Source organism: Pituophis catenifer, unplaced genomic scaffold, assembly GCF_029215685.1.
Source record: "Pituophis catenifer annectens isolate HBS135680 unplaced genomic scaffold, rPitCat1.0.hap2 SCAF_1, whole genome shotgun sequence".
Classification (NCBI taxonomy): domain Eukaryota; kingdom Metazoa; phylum Chordata; class Lepidosauria; order Squamata; family Colubridae; genus Pituophis; species Pituophis catenifer.
The window spans coordinates 273,093,921-273,107,838 of NW_027256881.1; positions in this window are offsets into that span (position 1 = coordinate 273,093,921).

Here is a 13,918-nt window from a genome sequence, read left to right on the forward strand (position 1 = left end):
ACCTAAAACCACCCGCAATCTGAGCCCCTCAGTAGTGGTAAAGTCTCTACAAGCGTCCCGGTTAGGGAAACCTGGCCTTTCCATGTTTACGTGGGACTGAATTTCTTGCACACATACTCGGAGTAAAATGGTTTTACCGTCTATTTTCCTTCCCCGCACTTTATTCCATTGAAGCGGATGGGGTAGGGACTTTAGAACAACCACTCGCATCCCTAAACTACACTACTTCATTCGCCAAGTAACTGCGAATTACTAGACTAGAGCGGGAATTGTGGATCCTGCTCCATAGGGACCTCGTGGCAAAAACTGCCAGGGAAAGGCCGTACTGCGCTATTCCAAGAATGAAGGAATAGGGATCGCGGGCATGCAGGGCGCCAGGTGCACCTGGGTGGATGTGTCGGATGATCACCGCAATTTAGGTGCGTTCTGCTGAATTTAATCCACGTTAAATTGTCCTGACTTCAATTATAGGCAAGTGTCTGAATAAGAAAAGAAAAAAAAAAAGACTGTGAAGGACTCGTGCATTCAAAGGGGAGGAGATCAGAAAAAGTCAGAGAACTCACTGTATACATATAAATAAGATCATCTTGGAGGATTACTACGGTACGACTGCGTGCAAAATTATATCAAAGGGGGAAAAAAATTCTGCCAGGCATTGGGCTGGTATCTTAGAGCATCACGGAGGCGCTGAATTGTCCTGTGCACCTTGGCTATTTATGCAATAATGATGAGATGAAGTTAGTACGAATGTCTCTCTAGAATAGGCACCAGAGAAGTATATGTTCTGTTGTTTCTATGTCTGGAGTCATAGGGGTGTTGTCTCTTTGGATTGGGGATCTTCTTTTATTGGCCTTCAAAACAGCTGAAGGGAGAATGTGATATTGTGCCAGAGTAAAGGCCCTCCAATGGTTAGGTACTTCAAGATTAGTTAAATATGCCATAGGGCAGGGGTCTGCAACCTTAAACACTCAAAAAGCCATTTGGACCCGTTTCCCACAGAAAAGAAAACACCGGGAGCCACAAAACCCTTCCCGTGCCTGACTATTTCTTGAGCAGCCACAAAACTAGCATATGTACTTGAATTAAACATTCTGTTTTCTTCTGAAACTTTTCTTTTCTTGGATTTATCCATGGTTGGCCTACGGGGATTGAAAAGCTCAATAAATCGCGTGCCGGCGGGTGTTGCACATTGGTGGTTGTGACACATATTTTGAATGACAGGGAGCTGCAGTAGAGGGGTGAAGAAGCCACATGCGGCTCCAGAGCCACAGGTTGTTGACCCCTGCCATAGGGGATCATCTGTCTCAACCTTCTCCCACTATTAGCTTCCCTGGGTTACAGCTCCTATTTTCACTTATTAACCCAACCAATCAACCACTATGGGCTGACATTGTGGGTCCTATAGATTAAAATCCAATCCTTTTGAAAGGCACCACAGGAAATGGATACACAGAATTAACCTGTTTATGCTTCCCAGCCATGACTTGAAAGTCTGGCTCCTGAAGCCTCAGTCTAAATGTGGGGTTCAGAGAGAAAATTATCCTTGGCTCATGAAGAGAGAAGTTCCACTGGTTCAGCTATTCAGCCTTAGATAGTTAGCCATGAGATAAGGTGGAAGAGACCCGTGTTTTCTCTTTTGCTAATTGCTCTGCCTTCCCTAATCTTGGAGCTCCACAGAATATGTGGAGTAACTGGGAGTAAAAATCCAACATGGTTTTTTGACTGGCTGCTGCTGATGAAATTTAGAAGGGACACAGATCTGGATGGTTGGCAAATCACTGCAGAGCTAGATACACCTCTATTACTCTCCTATCCAAACATGTCCTCAAAGCCAATTCAATTATATGGTTATGGTGGATTCTCTTCTGTGATGCCAAGTTTTTGGGGAACTTTCTTTTAGCACGATTTCGTATTTGATCCCAGTGTTAGATGGGCAGCCATCCCTCATGCCTTAGACCTGTATCATTTATTTGCAAATACTCTTGGTGGCTTCACGCAGCATCTATAAATAGATGGCCATTGATTTCTGTACATTCTAGCCCTGGAAGTAAAGGGAACTGGCATTTTAATAATTGTTTTGCATTTGAGAAAGCAGGAAGAAGGATGATGCAAAAGAACCTTCTCTGCCCTGGCCTTTCGAAGTAATGCAAAGTGCTATCATTTGATTTCCTCTCTGGACAAAGCTGCCCTTTCCCAAAGTGATCTTCAGGAAGTTGATGGCTATTTCCTTGCTGTAAATGATAGTATTGGGTAGATAAGAACCTGGTCAATCGAACATTCCTGAAACGATTTTACGATTCTCTGAATCCCAATATCTCCCACCCTGGTGTAAAAAAATGAAATAGTAGCATTTCAAACCTATAATTCTGTACACGTTTCAAGGCAGTCTCCTTCATTCCTAGTACTTCATGAGCACATCCACGCTGGAAGAGGCTTCTTGGAAGTGGCTTGCCATTCTCTTCTTCCAGAATATTTGATTTTATTTATTATTTATTAATCAAACGTGTAGGCTGCCAATCTCATGGAGGTGACTCTAGTATATGATATATTTTTCAACTTCTCCATATTTGGCCTACAACGCTAGTTTCTCAGTGGCTGATTTCCAAATAACTCTCCATAGGATATATTTTTTGATTGTGCAATTGTTTACACATCTACAGAGAATTAATATTCCCATGGAACCTTGTGTAGGATCACAATTTTAATTTTCAAAGAGGCGTGGGCTGTGCTTTACTACAGTGAGTGTATATTTCTCTCTGTGTATGGGGGTATACACTTATATCACTAAAGTGATCCCAGTAAAGGCTAAAGTGGTTCCAGTGTGATAGGAACCCTTAGAGTTGTGAATTCTACATTGGGAGAGTGGTTCCAACAGATCCCAGGAACAACATCAGAGCTCTCCGTAGAGAACAGTGCATTGCTAGGAACAGCCAAGATATTGCACAGAAGCCTCAAACTCCCAGGCCTCTGGCAGAAGAGCTGAAGAGCTGAAGCTGAGGAAGATACATACTGTATCACCAATAAGGGATAGGTAATTTTTAGCTAGCTAATTTGTGACTCAGAGCAATATCCCAGGACAGCTCTGAAGTTTATTTTTTCATTGCAGCATATTCTAGCACCCCCCACCCCCAAATAGGTCTAGCTTAATATAACAGTAATGAAGTCAGGTTTTATATCCTCACAATATCTCCACCCACAATGAGCAGCTGAAGAGATTGGCTTGAAGAACAAAGCCTTTTTCTTGCCCATCCAATATTCAGTAAACAAACAAACAAACAAACAAACAAACAAACAGCAACAACAAAAAATAGAAGACCCAGATTGTTCAGCATTGTGCATAAATGCATTATATAGCTAACAACCTCTCGGTCAATGTTATCAGAATCTTTTATTCCAAAATAACTATATGGAACTCAAGAATTTGCCACACAAGAGAGAAGATAATGGTGATATGGCAATGTGTTGTCTTGAATCTTCTTGGTATTCAAGGCTGGTTTCGCAGTTTATGGCCTATGGCTCCCCATCATATTAAAAAGGGAAAAAAACTGGCTCTTTTTCCAGAAGGGAAAGCATCAGTTTAGTCTGTTTAAACATAGGCTGGAGTGAGATAAGGGCAGTGTCATGTGATCAAGAAGGAATATAGGGTTGCTCAGGAGTTCTGCTGATGTAAACAGAAAGCGAGGAAAGGATCATATTTCACTTTATGAAGCAGCTTACATAGAAATTTGTTCAGCTGAAGAAGAATGGGCTGTTTTTAACCCTCAAGTTTAACAGTCGTATAATTCTTCTTAAAGATCATGTTTACATTACATAATATAATTCTTAAAAAGAATGATTATATCATGCAATATCATTCCTAAAATCACAATTACATTATGTAATATAATTCTTTTTAAAGTTCATAATTATGTGTATTTGAAATGTATTTCAAATACATTTGAATCATGTGTATTTCTCTTTTCCCTTTATATCTTCTCAGATAATATGCTCATATTATTCACACAAATCATTCCAGTAATTGGGCAAAGGGTTGGTGATTGCTCCAGTTTGAGTTCTGTGACTAGCAATAGCAATAGCTCTTAGACTTAATACCACTTTACAGTGCTTTACAGCCCTCTCTAAGCAGTTTACAGAGTCAGCATATTGCCTCCAACAATCTGGGTCCTCATTTTACTGACCTCAGAAGGATGGAAGGCTGTGTATACCTCGAGCCTGTTGAGATTCGAACTGCCAAATTTCAGTCAGCCGGCAATCAGCAGAAGAAGCCTGCAGTAGAAGCCTTACAGAGTCAGCATATTGCCTCCAACAATCTGGGTCCTCATTTTACTGACCTCAGAAGGATGGAAGGCTGTGTATACCTCGAGCCTGTTGAGATTCGAACTGCCAAATTTCAGTCAGCCGGCAATCAGCAGAAGAAGCCTGCAGTACTGCACTCTAACCATTGCCCCATCACGGCTCATACTAACTGGGAATGAAATGTGGATGACCTAGTCCTAAACCAATGCCTTCAGTTCTCCAGATTCCTAGCTAGCATGTCCATTGTCCATAATGACTTAGTACTGAGAATTGAAATTTGATACTACAAGATTGATCAGGTGGGGACGGTTGCTTTAGCATGTTGCCTTATTAATTCTTATATCAGTCCAGTAAGGTGGGCTGTCATTAAAAATAACTGCAACAGTATCACATCCGTATTATAGTTATATAATACCTTTTATACCTTATATCTTTTTATACAATTTCTTACAGCAGCTGAACTTTTATTTCTGAAAAAAATCTTCTTAGGACAGTGTGCCCCCTAACCCACCCCCAATAATAACAAAAAACAGACTTTTCTGGCTTGTTACCATTATTATTAATGGAAGGGGAGCATATCTTTACCTACAACCAGTGGTGGAATGTTGCCGGTTTAACAACCGATTTGGTGAGCTTGCGCTTTGCGTGCGCACACATGCTTTGCATGCGCACGTGTGCTTTGCATGTGCACGTGTGCTTTGCGTGCATGTGTGCCTAAGGCGCTTGCATGCACTGCTGAAAACGGAGCATCTAGAAGGTCAGCTGCTTACCTTCCAAGTCAGCAATGGTAAGTAGAACAGCGAGAGGAGGGGGAAATCAGCTGTGCCGCATGATTGAGATGAGCTACAAAGCAGAAAATAAAGGACAGGATAGAACTGAGGTGGGTGGGTGGGGCCAATTGATCATCAGAGCTACCAGTTCACCCAAACTGGTCCGAACCGGCTGAATTCCACCTCTGCCTACAACTATACACACTTGATACTAGACATGATCTTAGCAGAGAAGAGATATCCACAACAGCTAGTTGCAGTTATATGAATCCAAGTTGAGATGGATGAATATCGAGCTTGAAAAGTTTGATTCTAAGTGATCCATGAAGTTTTATCAGAATCATATGTAGTAATTTCCAATTTACAATTCAAGTTGTAAACTGGTGACTGCTGGCATAATCCATTGAGAAGCTGTGAACAGGCATTTGATAGGATAACAGCGGAAGTGTGTCACTATTCTTGAGCAGCTTCCATTATTATCAATGGGGTCAATTTCCCTGGAATTACTCTCTTATTTTTCATTTCTGTTTCCTGAAGGATGTTTACAAACAATACTGGACTAGATTGGAAAAGCAAAAAGCATTTTAAAATACTGCAGTGGCTAAGCGTTTTTGTCTTGTGCTCAAGAAACAAGATAAAATTCAGGAGTCAAGTTTGATTTGATAGAGACTTTATTTACTTTTGAAAATTAGCCTAATAAAGAAATGCCAATTTAATAAAGCATAATAATTCTAGCTAGATTGGGTTGCAGTGGAAGCCCAAGCAAAAGTTGTATTTATTTATACTTCCCCCCCCCACTTGGTTTTGGTTCTATATATACCTTGCACATTGTTAATTCTGAGAAAAAATGGTAAAGAGCTTGTGGATGACTACTCTTTAAAAAGGATATGAAAGACCCTGTCATTGGATAGCTCATCTCCATTAAAAACAGCTCTTTACATGAATATAAAAACAGACATGAACAATGTGTTTCTAATAGGTAGACTAGGCAACATCATCTGGTAAAACTTTGCTGAAAACAGTTTCCTTTATCTTTGGTTTCTGCAGAGGGTTTCATGCAACCGTGTCACGAGAAAGACAAATTTGAAAAAGCAATAATACTAAAGGTGAGGGTACAAATAATAGGGTGATTATGGATTTTGCTTTTTATTATAAAGCAATTTGTTGACAAACCAATAAACACCTTAAAGGAGCTTGAACTATTGTTCACAAACTAGGGTGGGGTCTACCAGTCCTCAGGAAATAAAAGCTGCTTATATTTAAGGGCTGCAACACTGATTTCAGGCTCTGCCCTCAGAAATGCTCCTGGCATTTGCTAACCACTTGCGTTCCTCAAGTGTACTTGAAGGCTGTAATCCAATATCCTTTTATCTGGGAATGAGACCCAGTGAATGCAATGTGACTTACTTTTGAGTCAATGCATACTTGATTGGGCTGCTAAGGACCTTTGACTTTTCCTGTTGGAGTCGGGATTTTGCCAACAAGTACAGAAGAGAACTGTTTAGAAGAAAACAACGCTTCCACATGTTCTTTCTACATTTGGATTGCATGTACTACTACACACTACAGCAACTGTTGCCTTACAGTAGGAGATCCACATTTCTTGTTGTTCCCGAGAGGGAGGACTAGTTTGGTTCCAGAAATCTGAAATGGGCAGGACAGAATGAATCAGAGCTTTTAAAATCTATGTACCTCCACAATCCACCTCACTGCCTCTGTTCAGAATCTAAACTCAATCCAGAGCCTGGAGGATCATGAAAGATGTTGAGACTCTAGAAAAACTGCAGAAAAGAGCAATGATTAGGGGACTGGAGACTAAAATATATGAAGAACGGTTACAGCAACTGGGCATGACTAGTCTAGTGAAGAGAAGGACCAGGGGAGACATGATAGCAGTTTTCCAATATTTGAGGGGCTGCCACTGAGAGGAAGGGGTCAAGATATTTTCTAAAGCACCTGTAGGCCAGACAAGGAATAATGGATGGAAACTGAACAAGGAGCCTTGATAGTACAAGGGTTTAGTGCACCCTGTTATTAACACAGCTGCCTGCAATTTCTGCTGGTTCGAATCTCTCCAAGGCTCAAGGTTGACTCAGCCTTCCATCCTTTCTAAGGTAGGTGAAATGAGGACCCAGTTTGTGGGGGCAATAAGCTGACTTTGTATAAAATATACAAAAGAATGAAGGCTATTGCTTAAAGCATTGTAAGCCGCCCTGAGTCTCCGGAGAAGGGCGGCATATAAATCAAATTAAAAAAAAAAAAAAAAGGAGAGATTTAACTTGGAAATAAGGAGAAATTTTCTGACAGTGAGAACAATCAACCAGTGGAACAGCTTGCCTTCAGAAGTTGTGGGAGCTTCATCACTTGAGAATTTCAAGAAGAGATTGGACTGCCATTTGTCAGAAATGGTGTAGGGTCACCTGCTTGGGTGGGGGGATTGAACTAGATGACCTACAAGGTCCCTTCCAATTCTGTTAATCTGAATCTGAATCTGAAAGCTGATTAAGGGTAGACTCTTCATTGGCTGGCTAAGGAGACATGGCAGGGAGACAGTAGAAAGTCCACTCTGTGGATGGCCAGAATGAAGTATAAGAGCATGATCTTCTTGAGGTTTGCTGCCAGTTCCCAAATTCTTCAGCTGACTCCATTTGTGATATCTGCTGTCATCTGAAGGCATGGATCAGCCCTAGGAACATCCCCTTTGACCTTGGCAAAAAAACCCAGTGCAAAAGAGACATGGAAAGACTGCTTAGCCTTGAAAGGGAGGAGGGCAACTGTACTCATGAAATCTGGGCATACCAATTAGTGGCCAGTGAAGAATCAAAGATGAGAGAAAAGAGCCAAAGAGGGAAAAGTTAGGAAAGAGTTCTTTTACTCTTTGATCTTGCTGAATAATTGTTCTTGTTTTAAGTTTTCCTCATATGGTAGAAATATTACCTTATGGCTGAAAGCCTGGACAATGGGCATGCTGCCTCGAGTATTTTGTCTACTTGAAATGAGCAGGGCATACCACCATGCAAAAGTCATAGTCAGGCAGCACTTATTTTTGTACTAATCTTGTCAGAACGGTTGAGCGCTGATGTGATTTAGTAATAAAGGCATTTTATTGGGGAGTAAGCCCTGTTCAGCTCAGTGAAATTTTTATTATTATTATTATTATTATTATTATTATTATTATTATTATTATTATTATTATTAAATTTATTTTGCTGCCATTTTGTGGTTCGAGGAGACTCTGAGCAGGCAAGTCATTGTGGGGAAATAAAATCTGTTGGGTTTGTGTTGGTAATGTGTATAAATGTTAAATATAATCATAATAGATCCTGAATTTGCAGTACAGCACTGGAGGGATGAGTCAACAGGAATTGAATTTAGCACAGATGAGATGATGTGTGTGTGTGTGTGTGTGTGTTTTGGTGTTTGTCTATATATTTGAGAAGAACAGTTGGTCCAGGAGTGCTATTCAGCAGGTTCTGAAAGGTTCTGGAGAACCGGTAGCAGAAATTTTGAGTAGTTTGGAGAACTGGCAAATACCAGCTCTGGCTGGCTCCAGAGTGGGGAGGAAATGGAGATTTTGCAATATCCTTCCCCCAGGAGTGGGGAGGGAATGGGGATTTTGTAGTATGCTTCCCCTGCCATGCCCACCAAGCCACGCCCACCAAGCCATGCCACACCCACCAAGCCAAGCCTACAGAACTGGTAAAAAACAATTGAATTCCATCACTGGTTTACTCCTATAGGAATTGGACACTTAGGACACTTCTCAGTACATGTCTACCTGATTTACTCTGTTTCCTGGGAGGTGGGGAATAGTTTTCTTCAGTCCTTGAAGCAGTCATTGATCAAGGCTGCTCAGAAAAGCAATATTTACTCCTTGCTTCCAATAGAACTAGAGTAAATATGTAAAAAGGGAAACTCCCACAGAGAGCAGTACTTTCTGGATTATCCCAGATTATCCGAAAAGGACAAATGATTTGTTTATGATCCAACTAGAGAAGTAAAAGAGCCTTGGTGGCGCAGTGGTTAGAATGCAGTATTGCAGACCAGTGGTGGGTTTCAAAATTTTTTTTACTACAGGTTCTGTGGGTGTGGCTTGGAGGGCGTGGCAGGGGAAGGGTACTGTAAAATCTCCATTCCCACCCCAGTCCAGGGGAAGGTTACTGCCAAATCCCCATTTCCTCCTGATCAGCTGGGACTTGGAAAGCAGAGAATAGATGGGGATGGGGCCAGTCAGAATTTTTACTACTGGTTCTCTGAACTACTCAAAATTTCCGCTACCGGTTCTCCAGAACTGGTCAGAACCTGCTGAAGCCCTTAACACAGATTGTTAAGGGCCATGTGCTGACTCTGTAAACTGCTTAGAGAGTGCTGTAAAGCACTATGAAGTGGTATATAAGTCTAAGTACCAATAGCTATTGGTATTTTCTTGTCATTCTTGGTGTATTTTTTAAAAAATAAATTTTATAGTGAAATGAAAAAAGATCAATGGGGCAGGCAAGTAAGAAAGCAAGTAAAAAACAGAAGATTATTTTAGGAGCAAATGGCAAACATCACAGCAGGAGGTGAATCTGACAAGATTTCAAATATTGTTGTTAGCATTTTAACAATACAGATTCTAATTGTATGAATTGTATTTTGAGGCATAATAATTCTTAATAGAATAGCCTTTCTCTATCTCCTTCCTTCCTTCCTCCCTCCCTGAAAATAATCTAGGCTTTTATTTTGAGCATGATTTGCTTGATTCAATCCATTAACTGCATCAGGGTTTAAGCAAATTAACGGCATGTCAGATTGCAGTCCTACACAATATTCTACACAGCAATGTAACAAAGAATCACTAAACTACTCTGTGGCTTTATCACAAAGATTATGATTGCTCCAAGATAACCTTGCTGTTAATCAATCAATCTCTCTCTCTCTCTCTCTCTCTCTCTCTGTATGTGTGTGTGCATACACACACACACACACACACACACACACAAAATTTTCTATACTATTACTTTTCTATATTTAGTGGTCTGTACCTTAGTTGTACCATTTGTGCTATTCTTATTATTTATTTTAGCATTATAATATTTCATTCTTGAAATATGTTAGTTAATTAGCCCCCTCTGAAGAGTAAATCCAGAAATAGGGAAGCAAAATCCTCCCCTGGGAATATGAAGTTCTTAGTAGTAAGATAAAGTTTGCTTCCCATGTGTCAAGACCTTTAGCATGCCATTTACTGCTTACCTGGTTGCACTCATAATTACAACCAGGTAAACAATAAATGGACATACCAAAAATGTCTTGACTCTCCATTGCTGGAGAAGATAATGTGGAAGAGATGCACCGTCTCTGGCCTAGCAAGCAAAATCACCCAGCAGGCCTGGCTGGCTGGCATAAACTTGCCACCGTTCTGCTCAAAAAAGATCACGGTTAAGTTGAGACCTACAAACCAGGTCTCCTAAGCAGTAGAATGAAGCAAGGAGAAGGAATAGACAAGGAAATCTGGCCAGGAAAGAAGCAATACAGAATCAGTTGACTGAGAAAACCAAAAAGGCGTTTCAGGGGGTCCTTCATTTCTTGAGTCATTCAATTACCCCTGGGCTGGCAGAACAGTAATGAAGATACGAATTACATTGCCAGTGCAGAGAACCAGTATGGTCTAGTGGTTAAGGAACCAAACTAGAAAGCAGGAGACCATGAGTTCAAATCCTGTCTTACCCATGAAAGTTAGCTGGGTGACTTTGGGCCAGTCACCCTCTTTGTGGGGAAAATAGAAGGAAGAAGGTGTGTTGGATATATTTGCCACTTTGAATTCTTTGTAAAATGAATACCATTTTGTAAAATGCATGGTGGCATTGTGCCAAACTGAATCCTTGGTAATTGTATGGATGGATTTGGTTTTGTTGCAAAATAATTGCTTTCTTCTGGGATTTTTTAAATTCTACATTCTATCTATAATCCTGGATTTTTTGGTAGTAATCTGACAACCATTGCACTGCTGAAACAGTAAGAAGGAGTGCCTTTATATTGTTTCAGTAACAGCTGGTGACTCTAGAAATGTTAGTCACTAATGGGGAAATGGCCAAATCTACTGGGAAGAAAAGTCCTATAAAAAGCAGTGATCCTTAATCATACTTGCCTGAAAAGTTTTATAGGAACCTTTGCCAACCTGGTAACTTCTAGACAGCCTGGATGTAAGCTCCCATAATCCCCAGCCAATAATATTATACTGGTTGAGGTTATGGTGGTTGTAAAAGCAGCACAGCTGGAGATTTGGGAAATCTTTGCTATATAGTTCTAATAAAGAGTTCTGCCTGTCACTCCCAAATTGTTATTGAATAGAATGAAGGCCTTCTTTTCCCCCTTTGGCTTAGGGAAAGTTTATTTAAAGAAATAATAGGATTTCAAGACTTTCCCATCTGTTCCTGAATGCACCAGCTTTGTGGAAGAAAATGGATCTTAAGCCATTTCATAGCTGTAAATGCTCCTGCATATGGAAATGTTTGCTTAAGACATGACTGTTCCAACAGGTTGAATGTTTTGATTTTAAATGTTTCCTAGCTGTCCCATAAAATCAGACTGCAAGATGCTGGATAGACATTTAATTAATGCTATCTTTGGTTTCCTGGCAGTTTATAATGGTACATAATACTCTGATAATGCAAACTTTTCTGTTGATCGCCCAGTCTTGGCCTCATCTCATTTCTGTTGATTTTTTTACCATATACCAGAATAAATATCCCAACGTATCTATAATACTTTGCCGCCCATTATCTTGGAGGCAGGTAAAATTATTTGTTGTAGTATAACCACAGGAATATCTTCTCCCATCTGAGTTTCTCTCTAAACCGTTTCTCTCCTAGCATATGCCCTATCAATTGCCATTAAGTTTCTTGAGTTCCTTTCATACTTCCTTCCGCTTTCCTAATTTTTGAAATCAGCTTCCCTCCAGGCTTTTAACCAAGACAGGACTGTAAAGGAAATCTGAGTTCCATTTTTTAAAAAAAGAAATAAAAGTTTGACTACTTTACACAACTTAAAATTTGAACAACGCTGAAGTGTTGACAAGGCATATATATTACCTCACTATACCTAATTGTCCATCATGAAAATAATTAAGGGTACTGAACTGCACTTGGCTGATTATTTTGTATGTGAATATATTCTGTATTTATCAATTTCAACAACTTTTCTCTGTAGAGTAAAAGAAGGTGATTGCCCAGCAGCTAGCCAGGTTAATATATTACGCTCTGTAAGGATCTAACTAGCTGAACAAATATGCTAGGTTTGAATTCCTCCTTTCTCTGTCTGTTTCTTCACTGGTATTTCCCTGTGCCTATTCAAAATGGCCTGTATTCGAATCTGTTTGGTATTGCTAAGATAATTTTAAACATAGTAGACACATGTTTATGATTGTGCAACATTTCCCGATATATTTCTTCATTTCACATTATTTTAAACTTGTCAGATGCCCAAAATGGGTGGAAGAGGGGAAGATAAACCAAGCAGAATCCAGAAACTCAAAACTGTAGAATAGTATAATGATATCTTTAGAGGAAACCATTTGGTATACCTGTAATAATTGATGCAGCCACTAATCTGGATTATACAGTTTTGCAAAACATACTACCAGAAGCAGGATAGATTTGGCAATGAAAACAGCCATTTGTTTTTTTTTTGATGGCTTCATTTCATGCGGACACAGGCAAGACACACCACACTTTAATTCAGCAGGAGGAAAATGGCCTTTATAAATTCCTTCAGTTGTTTTTTTTTGGGGGGAAAAGGATTTCTTCCTTCCCCTTTATTTTCCTCTGTTTATTAACTTGTTTAATTAATTTTAGTAATGCATTCCCATATGTGTCTAGTAAGACTATCATATGATTTATTCCAGACAAGTCTATATAAATTTCCAGTTTTACTAATTAACTTGCTGATGTTTACCTGATCTGTAACTGCCCATGGAGTCTTCCTCTGGACTGCTAATGTGAAATGAGTCTTTTCTATAGCCTTCAATTTGTTATTTTTCTGAGTCAGTTACAGATTTACAGCAAAATTTGTCCTTTTACTCATCACTGTTAAATTTATTCTGAGGGATTTTGAAATAAAAAAAAACACCGTTTTGAAAGTCAACATTAGCAATGCCTATTCGATCAACTCTCCCTGCATGTTGACACGGATGATTCTCAAAGTGAATTAGATAGAACCTTATTTTGTTGAAACTGTCTTTATTCATCATAAGCAAGACTTAGTTTTCTTCACGTCAATTCTTGATTTTTATCTTGAATCATGATTTTACCTATTGACATGTTACAGTCATTGGTCAGTTAGCCTGTAATGTCAGAGCACCTTTCTGTTTATACAGTTTGCTGGTAAACTCCTTCCAAATGTTTTCTAGTAAAAAACTAATTATAATAGAGTGCTACTAGTGTAGCTGAACCTCGTGACATTCCCTAATCTGTCCAGTTGGGGAATTCTACAATTCTCTTTTTAGTCTAGCTTTAGGAGACTAAAGAGAAAGGAAAGTATTTTGGATTTTCTCATCCAAAGTCCAGAAATATAGAACTTAACAAGTTTTATTAGAGGCTATATAACTGTATATTCTTGCATGTGGGCAAAAGATTTAATGAGAAATTATTTTATAAACTAATAAAGCCAAATTTCTAGATTTTAAAAAAAGTTTATTGGGGAATACAAAGAGAACACATGAAAAGAGAATGCAACAAACCTACAGAATTCCAAATAAAATCAATACCATCAACTTAATTACAAAGGTTAAAAGATAGTATCAGTCACTTTACAGTTTGGTTAAATCCCTGGATTGATACCATGCTGAAGTGGCGATTTATTGATTTTTAATTTAT